The sequence below is a fragment of the Equus przewalskii genome, chromosome 14 (genome assembly GCF_037783145.1).
Source record: "Equus przewalskii isolate Varuska chromosome 14, EquPr2, whole genome shotgun sequence".
NCBI classification, from domain to species: Eukaryota; Metazoa; Chordata; class Mammalia; order Perissodactyla; family Equidae; genus Equus; species Equus przewalskii.
The window spans coordinates 34,927,452-34,941,133 of NC_091844.1; the positions used below are offsets into that span (position 1 = coordinate 34,927,452).

General features: G+C 37.6%; 1 protein-coding gene across 2 annotated transcripts in view; it reads right to left on the reverse strand.

Annotated features, from left to right (window-relative positions):
• The window catches only part of MEIS1 (Meis homeobox 1), a 132,192-nt gene that overhangs the window by 5,985 nt on the left and 112,525 nt on the right, over positions 1-13,682 (reverse strand). The window lies entirely within an intron of this gene.

Here is a 13,682-nt window from a genome sequence, read left to right on the forward strand (position 1 = left end):
AGTCCTCAAAATTTATGATAAACATCTTATTAAGATATTTAAGTCACTTAAGCGTCTTAATAAGTTTTTTTTACAATTTCTGTTGCCCCTCAAAAAGTGGCTGTCCACTGAAAAATTTAAAAAGTGGTTAATACAAGCTCTCCAAAGCCATGCTCATGCAATTTCTAACTCTTAAGATCCGTTTGTACTGCGTAATACTAAGAATTACATATCGAATACAGAAAATGAACAGGACGTGGTAGATACTGCAATAATAAATTGCTTTTAGTTCTCAGTTCAGATTTGAATATATTAAACACGAGCAGCACATAAAAAAATACAGTGAAAAGTTTAATAATGCACTATTAATAATTGAAGGATCCATAGTCGAGTGTGAATTCTAGTTTGTAAGTCTGCCCACTTCAGGAAGGAAAATAGTTCCTAAAACCAAACCATTAAATAGACACGGACAGATTTTTTTAAATAAAAATGTATACTTCATGACATTTTAAGATTCTCAATATCCTATATCCTTATGTTCTTTCATTATCTGAGAAATAATTAAAATAAATGATGAAACTGGAATCTAACTAAAAGGACATTGTTGGTGCTAGCTCTTATTGGCAATATATACCAGTTCTTATATATGAAGTCCCTGAACTGCTAATAAAAATACTTAAAACACAGATCTACAACAAATTATGTTGCAAATCAGGTTATCATTATCTTGTATAAACCATGGAAATTGGAATCATGTGAGCAGAAGGTTAGATTAATTCTCCATTCTCATTATAAGCACAGGTGTAGCACAAACACCATGTGAAATAACCAATTAAAATGAAAAAAAAAATCTGCTTTTTCATTAGCTGCCTTCACTGCATGACCAATTAGAAAATTATTTAATATTAATATTCTGCATATACCAAAAGTAATTTTCATAGTAACTAACATAGGTAAGAGAGCAAAAAAACAGCTCTTTATCTATGGTAGTGTTCATAATCTGCAGGCTCTTCAAGGGGAGGAACTCTGTCTGATAACTTTTTTTTAAAGCACTTTTAAAAACATAATATTTTATGGATGTGATTTGTACTGTTTAAAAATAGGAGGAGTGTTTTTAACAGATGAGAAGCTAAGGCTCAGAGAAATTAAGGTGACTTATTTGAGGTCACTTGTTAACCAAGAGATGTTAATAATTTGCTGAATGACACACAGCTGGCAAAACATAGTGAGCACCCGGGTCTCTAACATACTGACCGGAGCATGGCCACTACTGTGCCACCCATCTAGAATATTCCAGACTAAATAGATATCTAAAAATGAACTGGTTTTGAGCCAGTCACCACTGGCAACAGTCCTACTGTTGAGTCTGGGAACAAGCATGACTGAACATGTTGTAGATTGGGGATTCTGATGACTGTACTCTTTGTATATAGATGACAATAAGGTTACGGATAAGAAGATCCAGTGACTTGAGTTATCTGCATTCCAAAGCTTGCCTCCTTCACACCTAGACATTCAGACTTCCAAAGATCAGTTCATGATAACCAATTCAGGTTTGAATCCATGATTATTAAACCCATGGAATCATAGAAAACTTACAACGCAAGTTTGGACGAAGCTTTAACTTAGCTTGGTCACTGACATGAATCCCCTCTCTGATATGCCCACCAAGTAGATGGGGAGCCTCTGCTGGACTGTTCCTAATACCGCACTAGCCACCTTACCTGAGAGTCCACTCCGTCTGTGGGCAAGACAACTGTTAGAAGGTTCTGCCTTACTTGATCTAAAATTCTTTCACCAGTACAACTCCTTGGGGTAACTGAAACAATTCTAACCTCACTTCTTCAGGATGGCCTTTCAAATATTTAAACTATGGCCATCATGCCCCATAGGCTTCTCCTCTCTTCTCCCTAGGTTAAATATCTCTGATTATTAACAAGTTCCTTCTAGAATGTGAGTCCTTCTGGGATTTGGAGTCCATCCACCACTTGGGCCACACTCTGCTCAGTATGCACAGACACATGTCTGTGTCCCTCTGAAAGTCTTCAGTGGACAAGACTAAATGCAGCTCTTCCAGGCCTGTTCTGGTCCCCATGTTGAGAGCAAGCACCTCACCACAGCCTCTTGGCTAAGGGCCCACAGGTCCTAGGTGCTATGTGCTTCTCTTTTGGTGGCAATAACCATTTCTGTTATTGACAACACAGATGTAGCCTACCTATAGGATATGTAGATATAAAGATGGGAATCCTTTCATTAAATAAAATAAAAATTTTAAAAACACTGAAAAATTAAGAACACCTAATCACTTTGTCTGAACCGTTTGACAGCATTAGTAAGTATACTTGGAGCTTCTCAGTTCTGAAAACTTTAATTTAAAACAAATTTTTTTCAAAATAATGAAGATGATCGATACATATAGAACATAATAAGCTCTCAGAATGTTACTGAATTATCATTCCTATACTTATATGAAACATACTATCTGAGCTCACAGTGGACATCTTTATCTAAAAATAACTAAGTAAACAGCAAAAGAATTCATTTTTTTAAAACAACATCACTTTTCAATCTTAAAACCTTCTCAACATTTGATTTTCTTTAGTGTGTTTTATCATTATCCTAGACTATCTTATATGTATTGTCTTTGGAATTATGCTACATACAGCAAAGCCATGTGTTTAGCTGGCTTCGGGATGAATTCAGATACACAACATTTTCCTTCTGGGCAAAGTAATAAAACGACATTCTTGCTCCTCCCACTATAAGTCAAACAGAGGTCAGTTCCCCCATCCCTGTATCTGTTTAAATAAACTGGTCCAGCTGTTTGTTTCTAAAACGCCCTTTGACCTTGTGTCTCATCCTCCCAGCTTTTGTGACAGAATGCTTTACTTTCCATTGTGGAAGATTCTAAATTATCAAGAATTTTCTAAACACTGAACCGAAAAAAGACCTTTAGATTTTATGTGAACTTACTTCCCTTCTTAAAACACTGTCATTTCAAGAAGCATCAGTAAAATAATCATTTTAAGCTCATATATGTGTGTGTTCAAATATATATCTATATTTATGTAGGAACACATAAATATATATTAGAGCTTCAACATAAGAAACTGTGTTTTCGAAGAGAAATAAACAAGAGAATGACAAAATTCCAGTTTGGATGTACAGTGAAAAACACATTTTCCAAAAACCACAAAACAGTTTAAGATATATATCCATGGAATACACACAATCTTTAGAATTTTCCATATTGATAAGACTTCTTTAAAAAGGTTTTTAGTTTAAAGGTGTAAAAACTTTTACAATTTTACAGTTGATGTCCAAACATTACAGCCCTTAAAACTCAGATGTTTAATGTCAGGAATACAGGACAACACGATAGTTTTTCTTACACATTAAAATATTTTCACACCTTAGTTTAATAGAATGTAGCTGGAATTCACCATAAATTGGACATTTAAAAAGGTCGGCTTTTTAGTTAAGTATGCTTTAAGGTTGGGAAACATCTTGTTTGCAATTCCATATTATATTCTGAACATCAAGGTATATGGTTTTTTTTAATCTCATTTTACTTTGAAATCTCAATTTTATTCTGTGAAGTACTTTTTAAGAACTGGACACCCTGTCGGCGATAGATGACTGAACTAGAGAAAGAATTCTTACGTTTTCTTTTTTCATAGAATCATGGATTCGAATTGCTTCCTGTGATGAAACTATCTCCTGTCTCAAAACAAGAAATTTTACAAAGAAGGAGAATGGATTGGTTTGATAGCTTTATTCTATGTCACAATAAACAGAGATGTATTTCTTTTTACCTAGTTATTTTTTAGGATTCAAGTCCTAATAAAGGGGAGTAGTGGGAGGTTGAAAGGGGAGCAAAATCTTCACAAATCTGAGACATGGGATCATCTAAAAATTAAATTTTGTTCTTTGTACTTTTTAAATAGGAATCAGACAAGCAATCAGAGAATGGGGGATGAATCCTGAGTTATGCTAAAAAGATAAACAGGAAGTTTTGTTTTATTCTTTCTTTTCTTTGCCCCCTCCATGTTTACTTATCATTAGACTTTTTAATTCTTTTCATTCTGCTGATTCCACCTATCTCCTTCCACTCTCGGCCTCTGGATACCTGCATGGTTTTCTGAGCAAGATCTAGTAGAACAGCTTTCTAAAGGTGACCTTTGTTCTTTTGTTTATCCTCCACTCCTTTCCTGGTAACTTCTCACAAAACTGGCTTGCTAAATTTAGTTTCGTCTTCGTGAGAACCAGGAGGGGTGAAAAGATCATAGTGGGCATCCTTCAGAACCAAAACACAAGGTACATTTGCCCAGTTCCACAGGCGACGGGTTCCACATAGCTTTGCCCTTGTCCTACACTCTTCTGTCCTCTGTCTTCCTTGTACGGTTCTCTGTAACACTAACAAAAGTAAGGAAAAACTACTCCCTCACTTTCAGAAATGGCATTTTCACCTTTACTCAATTAATTGTATTCCTCAGTGCATACCTCTACTTATTCACGGAGGATTAAGGAGGGCCCACATTTCGTTACTTCAGCGTGTCACAGCCAGCTCAGTGAATCACATAAAACCAAAATGTTGTTGTTTCTAAACAATGACATGACACTCAGTCATCCCCATAGTGCTTCTTGTCAACTAAGCATAAGCAGATAGTCAGCAGGAAGTTAGGTACTCATTTAAGTCTGGAGAAATAGCGTTTTATAATACCCTCCTTTGCCCAAGAAGCTAAAATGGTCAACTATTAAGAAAAGATTTCATTATATAATAGAATATGTTAGTAAAAATGCTTTCTATACCTATACTATCCATTAAATAAAGTATTAATTATAGTCATCTTTGATTAATATTTAGGTATAGTTAGGAATACCTACATATATATTTAAATAATAATAAAAATTAATACCATACATTCTTAAGTACCAGTGATTGCTGCATGCACTATTTTTTATTCAATTCAAAATAAACAGCATGTAAATATAATACTTAATTGATATATAACTCATTTTAGGTAATTCCTATAAATATTTTTATGGAATTAAGCCTTGTGAAAAATCTTCAAATTTAAAATTTCACGTTGGAAAGTAGTTGCTGAATTCCAGAATTTTGTTCTTTTTTCTATCCTATGAATTTTCTTGAGGCAGCATTTCTTTCAACTTTATCACAGTCATTTAAATAAAACTATATATACTACATTTTTTTAAAGTCAACATTTCCTTATAACTTTGAGGCCTGTTTTATAAACAAACCCTTCAGGGAGGGAGTTCTAGCTATCTCCCAAATAACTCTCTGTCCTTTTAAACAAAAAATCAACTTCAAGTTCTTTTGTTGGAATCCTTCCTTTTAGATTTACATTTGCTTAGTGGATTTAATGATCCATAACTGGCAGTCTTCAGGGTCCAAGCCTTCTACACTCCCTTTCTTTGTGAAATAAAATTCCATGAAACATGATTTTAAGACGCTCAAGAAAGTTGACTCAATCTCAAGTCAAACCTTATGAAATCATGTTTTTGGCACCTTCTTCTAGTTTCTCAACCTCCTCCAGGATCCGACAGTTCCAGGACTGCAATACATCATCTGTGTGTCTGACGGTGGGGGAGGTGACTGGACAGGAAGGGAGAAGGCAGCACATGCTCTGCTCTCCATCCACTCTAGAAACATAATACTGGAATTTGCTCAAATCGCAATAAGCTCATCAATCAGTGGTCTGAGAATGTTCCCCTTCTCTTGCAGTGAAGGGTGTATTTGTCAAATTACTTTTTAGAAAGAACTGAAGTTTTCTAAAACAATTAAGAAAGTTAATGACACGTAAAATTTTCTTTGAAGCAACGAGTGAAAAAAATCACAAATTAGTTGAAAATTATAATGCAAAGTAATAACAAAAGCCATGTACTATTTTGGACTTTAGATGTTGAAATAACTTTCAAATACTTCATCACTTGTTTCTATATTACAGAAAGTTTTCCTTGAAAGCAAATTGTAAAATGATGTTTTATTCTAAAAAATGTAAGCTTGCTAAATCCTTTAATCTGACCTGAATTCAAAGCAAGAGTGGCTCCCTTAGTTGGGGGGGGTCTCTATTTCTTTGGTTACTACCTGCTACCTTCTAGATCCCTAAAGCCCTAGGCTCCAAACTCAGTGGAATGAACAGTGGGATATATCACCAGACCTAGCTTAAGAAATACCCAACAGTTAAACAGATCGTAAGTATTTGACATTGACATAAAAATATCTTAAGTATCCATTGACAAGTATCCATATAAAGCACAGGTAACAAAATGGCATTCATAAAATATTTACTTAACGTGACAGACAATTTGCCATATTTGAGTTTGTATAACTTTACAAATATAAGAAAAATAGTGGTTTGCTTAAGGTATATGGCATTAAAATGATTATTAATGATTATTAGCACAATGTATAAGCAATAGGATAATCTAAGATAATATAGCAAAATCTCCTTTACTAACGAGAAAGCTAAAATAGGTATGGTAATATCTTCAAAGGGTAGATATGTTTCTTTGGCTTAAGCTGAATCATTTTTCATATAAATTCTAATTTTCCCACATTCACAAGAAGGCAAGAAAATTGTATCTAACGAAATATCCCCTAAACATTACAGGATAAATATACTTATTTAAAACAAATATTAATTTTCTGCCTAGCTCCATTATAAATAGGATGACCAGATAATTGAGCATCTAAGCTGGGGCATTTTGGAGGTAAAGGGATACTATTATTAATTATGCTGGGCAATAGGCATAAACCATGAGTGTCCTAAGCAGGTGGGGTGTTTGGCCACTCTAATGATCAAATACAGACTGCTTTTCCAAATAGAATTCCCCCTGAATGATCGGAACTGAAACCCTCTTGTGTTAGAATGGTGACTAGCCCCGGCATGCATAAGGTGTTCTAGAATCTTAGCGCCATCTTGGAGTATCTCTCAGCTCTTTCCTTTCTCTAGGATCTCTCTTCAGTTGCCTCTGCTCCCCAAGACTTCAATAACCAAAAACTTCCCAGCCCTAGTCTCCACTCATGCCAAGGGAGGTATCTCAAAACTTAGCTTGATTTCTCCTTTCAGCTCCTCACAGACTAGGCTACAGAACGGTGCAATGAAGATGACTTGACTTGAATGGAGGCCTGTGTCTATTCCTTAAAATGTTTGCTGTAACTTCTGTTTCAATTAGTAAACCTCGAAACCTAAGCTCTACATAATGAATATTAATATGTAATCTGCAGGCCCTTAAATACAAAGGGAACCACTTGTACTAAGAGGCAAAATTCTCTCAATTGAGATATATGACAAAATCTTTCAAATGAGGACAATAAAACTAACAAAATGACCTCCTCTTGGAACTAGTCAAATCTCTGAAAAATGTTTATGGTCATCTAAGTCACATTGGGGAAAGTTTGGAGAAGGTGCATTTCACTTCTGAGTTGCTATGCTTTTCTTTGAACATCACTCATAATTATTACGGTCAAAACCCTGGCCAAGGGTAAGGAGAGGTAGAGCGGTGTCTAGTGAGAAGAGTATGAGATCTGAGTAGGAAAACTGCCACTTCATAGTTCTGCAGTCAGAGTAGTTTTTAGGTGCTGGAATTGTGGTGAGCAAATGAGTTAACGTTTATGAAAAGCGCTTTGCAAATTGTAAAACCTAAGACAAGTGTTTGTTGGGACACTTGTACAAAAACTTGTACACAAATTCTTTGGTTTTTTTTGAGGAAGGTTAGCCCTGAGTTAACATCTGCTGCCAATCCTCCTCTTTTTGCTGAGGAAGACTGGCCCTGAGCTAACATCTGTGCCCATCTTCCCCTACTTTATATATGGGACGCCTACCACAGCATGGCTTACCAAGCGGTGCCATGTCCATACCTGGGACCCGAACCCATGAAGCCCGGGCTGCTGAAGCGGAATGTGCACACTTAACCACTGTGCCACCAGGCCGGCCCCTGTACACGAATTCTTATAGCAGCAAAAGGTGGAAACAACTCAAATGTCCATCAGCTGATGAATGGATAAACAAAATGTGGTACATTGATACAATGGAACATTATTCAGCCATAAAGAGGAATGAAGTACTGAGGATACATGTCACAACATGAATGAAACTTGAAAACATTATGCTAAGTGAAGTAAGCCAGTCACAAAAGACCCCATATTATATTATCACATTTATGTGAAATGCCCGGAATAGGGAAATCTATAGAGACAGAAAGTAGATTAGTGATAGGGTGGAGGATAGAAGTATGGGGGGTTGGTAATAGCTAAAGGGTACAGAGTTTCTTTTCAAGGTGGTGAAAATGTTCTAAAATTGACAGTGGACATGGTTGCAGGTATCTGTGAACATACTAAAAACCAGTGAATTGTACACTTTAAATGGGAGAATTGCATGGTGTGTACATTATATCTCAATAAAGCTGTTAAAAATAAATACATAATTGTGGAATGCAAAAGGCACTGGACTGGAAATCAGCCCCACCCTTGCCTCTAATTAGCAGCATAACATTGTAAGCCCTGGGCCTCATCTGTCAAATGATGCATAAAATCCCATCCAGGACTTGGATTCTGTCGTTCTGTAGCAGTGTTTCTAAAATTTTAATCCATTCTCCTTTTTGATAAACTTCAAAATCTCATATCCTTTTGTTATTTGCAATTTCAAAAGAAATAGCATGACTAAAATCAAAGTTAATTCTCAATATTTTTTTTTATACTACATTCACTCAAAATGATTCTGATATGTCTTTCTGGCCCCCCAGTCTCTCTCAGCTCCCACTTGGCCCTGAGGATGGGAATCCCTGCCATAACCTATTGCACTTTCCTTTCTGTAAACAGGACTGCCAGGTGACCAGCCGTGAGGGCTAAGATCTGACATCTTTGGCCACATACAGTTCTTTCCATTAGCTTTTCAACATCTCCTCCTCCCTGCCCTTTCCAAGTACATATGAACTCTGACCCCAACGAGGGATCGCATACAGTCAGCCATAGCAGATGTCCTAGTGATACAGGCCAACAAAACCCCTCAACAGGACAGCAGCCCTTAAAACTATTGGTTTACATTCAAACTAGTATCCTAGAGTAGAAAATACTGGAAACTTAAATATCTATATTTTAAATCATGATGCATTTAATTCCACCCCCAGGCAATATACTATTCTTGAGAAATAATGACTTTACCAACATTAAGTCAGATCTCTCCAATGACAGGGAATTCATTTTTGAGCTTAAGTTACATTTGGAATCCAAGAACGATTATCCCCCCAGACCTGAAACAGTTAATGTGTTTGAGAAAGGAAATATTTTTTTCCCTTCCTCAGCGATCAGATCTACTCTTGTGAGGCATTAAGCCCCTTAGTCACATTGGTTAAGAGGGTGAAAAGGAAAAGGGAGCTCTCAAGGATGGGTCCAGCTGAAGGTCTTTTGTTTATTTGTTATTGTTCAGGTGTCAAGAGCCTGAGAGAGTTTATTTCCCATATTAGTGAGTCAGACTTAAAAGCCTTGTAGGGACGGAAATAAAATAAAGAGGAAAATATCAAGGATGATGAGGGCATTGAATAGGATTGCCCTATATTTACCAAAGTTACAGGTACCCTTGGTATTGGAGGGGTTTTTCTATTTGCTTGTTTTGTTTGGAACATTCTCTTTCCCCTTAAAAATTAAAAAAGGAGCTAAACAAAACCCTAAGCACGAACACGAAGCTGCAGGCTTTCACCCATTGGAGCAATGCAGACCGGATCCGAGACAATGTTTGCCCTCAGAAACACTTCCTGCCCTCATGCCCCCGGCTCCACTCCAGTTTGGAGAAAATTGTTTTACTCAACAAGGAGGCCACGTTTGCCCCATTTTTTAATATTCCAGGCTGACTTTTTAACCACTCCGAAATGCTGTTTGTTTTATGTCGGCGCAGCCTGAAGCAAGCTGATGATGTAAGTGAGAGCCGAGAGGGGGTCTCTGTGGGCACAGCTCGGTGCTTCACTGCTCAATGGTTAATCACCCAACACCAGTCTCAGCAACTGTTGACACAAAATAGGTGGAGATCAGGTCTGTGCAAGCAGAAAATACCAGGAAGGCAAACTCTATGTAAACACACTTAAGACAGATTTGACAAGAAGAGACCTAAACCTGACTTGCTAGGAAACTCCTAACGTCTAAAAAGCTTCAATGTCCCTCTCCGCTGAGGTGGTTTCCTTTGAGAAGAAAAAGAGTAACATTTTAAAAACCAAAATACGTTTACAGAAGACAGCTGAGACAATTTGTCCCCTTGATTCGCACAGCGTGAGTTTCAAATCTGCTCCTACATGCAGGATTTATGTAACGTAATACAGTTCTTCCGCGTATACCTTGAGGAGAGCCAAATGAGAGAGAGGAGGGGGAGAAAAGCCCCAACTAGTGCATGCAACGACAACTCACAAAGTTATTTCTCTTGACGTATGAAACTCAGGGAAAGAAGCAAACGGGTAATGCTTAAACAGTCTTTTAATCTTATCTAACTGACACCTGACAACCTATTACTTATAGATTATTAATGCACCCACTAAAAAGTTTGTCATGTACAAAATTACTAGAGAAAAAGATTAAACGCCTGAGGAAAAAACAAATTTTGCTATAAAATAACATCAGAAATTTCAAGACTATTATCTGTCATGCCATTCACAGACTCATAGCACACTGCTAAAAACAACTGATTTATCTTTATTATGAATCCTAAAATGACAGCACACATGTTTTCCATGTCTTGTGATAATGTTTAATTTCATCTAGTTTTTATTTTACAGAGCTTGATTTGCTTACTTAAGATGAAGAAAAGTAATAAGTTTTCAATTAATTTTCCTGGGTCTCTCTTTACCAAAGGACTTGGGCTGTTTTTCCACTCCTTGTGTAAAGCTGGAATCAGAGTCAGTTTCGGAACATTCGCCTCGCTTCTCTTTGGTTCTCATTATTATACGGTCTAGAATATCAGAGCTGGAAGAGGCTTAGAGTCCTGCTCGTTGGTCCTACCTGTCCATTTAAGGCAGAGGAAGCTGTTGGCCCCGGAGATAAAGTGACCTGATCAAGGATACACATGTAATTGGGGAGGACTGAGGAAGACAGATGAAATGTTTTGACTCCAGATGTGCTTTCCCCTGCATGTTCCCTCCCCTTACTCGCTCTGTGCGAATTGCATGCTGTCCAGAGGCTTGCACGGGAATGTGTTCCCTAGCCACCTGTGGATGGCCGGGCTCTTCCCCCTTGCCTGTGATGCCTCTCCGCCCCCTCGCCTCCCAAGCTCTCTGCAAGTACACGGGAGTCAGGTCCCGCTCTGCCAGCTTTGCGTGACACGCAAGGAGTTCTTTCCATTTTTCTGACCAGATACTTGTGCCAAAACACTGTAAACAACAAATCTGGCTTCATTAGGACTTGCAACAAGTCCTGCTGACCTACACACCAGGTTCAAAGTCAACCACCAAGCCACTGGTTTCATTGCCTTGAAAGGGATCACAGATATTCAGAAGCATTGGGTCTGCGATGGATATATCAGCCTCCCAACTCACTCAGCTCTGGGCCTCACTCAAACTCCCACCCTAAGTGGTCCTAAAATACTTCCTCAGCTTGTACCGACACTCAGCTTCGAGCATCACACTCTTGTCCTGTCCTGAAAAACTCAGAAACTATCCGAATGCTGACTGGAGGAGAAACAGGGGTTACACAAAAGAGTATTTAGACTTTCAAATCCACCTTCACACATCCCATACCTTCCTGTTTCTCTTCTCCCTCAGACTCAAGGTCCCGTGGTAGAAGCGAAAAAGTCTTTCCATGCAGCGCACTGGGCCAACACCTACCCCTTCCTAAGGGGTTTCCATCTTTCACCGTATTAACGATGTGATTTAACACAGCGGGGGAAAGCTCTGAGTAAACTTATGGTGTAAAACTTCCAACAAGGTATATTTAACAGACTGCAGAGTCATTTTCAAAGAGGATTGTTTGCTGGAAATTTTTAAAACCTGCAGACAAAGGCAACGTCTCTGTTGAACTCCTAAGACTCTCTGACATGACAATACCTGAAGGTTTCTACAGTCACAGCTCTTTTCCCTGCAAGCTATTTGCTCAGCTTTCCTAATAATACCCTGCCTGCCTGGCACCTCGCCAGCTCTGTCTCAGGCAATATGCAAGCTAAACATTTTTTGACTGATTTCAATATTTTCTTATGAGCAACTAGACAGTATTTTATCTAGTGAGTATTACTGATTGCTATAATCTAAGCCCAGAGTAAGTGCCTGTAAAGGTAATATTATTAGAATTGACACTCAAGGTGAAAAGCGTAGCAATTAACTGTGGCTTGGAGAGCAGCAACCCATTCTGAAACGTGCTGGAGAGTTATTCTGTTTATATTTCTCGTTCTTTGAAAAATACTGCACCTGTTACTCCATTGATCAACCAGGAAGTCTATCTTAAATGTAGGTCACACTTAAATTCTCAAGAGAAAAAGTTAACCACCTGCTTAATAAAATTACCTGTGTGTGTGAAGTTGTCCCATCCCTAGGTGATTCCCAGGCAGGGAAAATCGCTAGACACCCTGTACTTTCATTTCGTAGTTGAATAGCAAACAAATGACCCAGTGCTTCTTGCACGGTGCGCTGTTTTTTACATCTGTTTTCCTTGCTTTTGTGCCATGCCTCTGTTTAGCTTTATTGACAAAACAATCTGTGCCTAATGTTTAAACAACATCTGTAAAATGTATTATTAAATTATGTTGGAAGAAAAAGGAGAGCAATGCTATGAAACCCTATGACCCCCTATTGATTTTTAGATCACAGAAGTTGAAAGGATAATTTGTGAATGTTTTAACATTTACATCTGCACAGGTACCTATATTTATAGAATCTTTGATTACTTATAAAAGTATTTGCTACATTATTACCATAACTCAGAAAGCAACCTGACCTTTAACTGTTGAATCTGTTTATTATGATAAGGGAGATCCTATTTTTTAAAAATAAGTTTACATTTTTACCTGCTAGCAGCATAAATCTCTAAGGATAACATACTTTTTTTCCCCACTAGTAATAAATGGGAAGTGACTCCTCAATGATTTGCCATTTGGAAGGCAATAAACGAAGTAACTAGGAAGATCTGGTGTGTGTACTAAATCTGAGAACCGTAGAGCTGGGATAGTTCTGTGAAGTGTCACCTCAGTTGTTAGGATGCTCCCTGGCATTTTATGCACCCCATTGATGGAGAGCGATTTTTCTCTCTGCATACATACTGTATTTCACATACATGATGTATTTTGCACCTAAATCCATATTGCCTTCTTAGAACATAAAGGAATAATTGTTTAACTTTAGGTCTTAATGGGAAAGTGTTTGGATGAAAAGTAGTAAACAAAGAAACTGTAAAATTTATTCAATCCACCCTTGGCTAGACCTCCGCTGAGGCAGAATGTGTCTGCGGCGTGCAGCAAGTAAGATACACTCACAGGCACAAGTTTTCATCACACAGAATTCCCAGGTCTGCAACACTGCAGTGAAAACGTATAAGGGAGTTTTTATTTGAGCATTCTACACTCACATTTTCAATTAAAAAAAAACCAAGTTGGTGTATTCAGGAGAAAACAGAACTGAGTATTGACTTTGTGTGTGTGTATAGGTGCTTTCTTTAAAATTCCACCTAAACATTTAAAGACCTAAGTAACCATCTAATCTCAAAACTTAAG